The following is a 449-nucleotide window of genomic DNA, read 5'->3' as shown; positions in this document are numbered from 1 at the left end:
AAGACTTGTGGTCTAGTGGCATCAAATTGTTGTATGGATGTCAAGACTTGTAGTCTAGTGGCATCAAATTGTGTGGGTTCAAGCCTCAGTTGATGCGGTATTGACTCTTTGTGCTCAGTGGAATTTCGGTGATTTTAATCAAGTAGGAACCAAATTAGTAATTCTTGCATTCAAGATGCATGTATCTTTTTCAAATAAGAATATTTAATGAAAATTATGAATTTAAAGCTCTTATGAATTTAAAGCTCTTAGAGAGCACAACACCTGCACTAATTTCACGTTTGGTTCGTAGAATAGGCCCCACTAATTTCACGTTTGGTTCGCAGAATAGGCCTGGAATAAAATAACATTCTCAGTAATAGGCCTAGGCCTATTCCGCTGTTGGTAAAATTTTCTATAAATTTTCTACTCCCAAGAACGTTGTTCCTAGGAATGACCCCCCCCCCCCC

The sequence above is a fragment of the Ipomoea triloba genome, chromosome 2 (assembly GCF_003576645.1).
Source record: "Ipomoea triloba cultivar NCNSP0323 chromosome 2, ASM357664v1".
Classification (NCBI taxonomy): Eukaryota; Viridiplantae; Streptophyta; class Magnoliopsida; order Solanales; family Convolvulaceae; genus Ipomoea; species Ipomoea triloba.
This window is presented reverse-complemented; position numbering follows the sequence as displayed.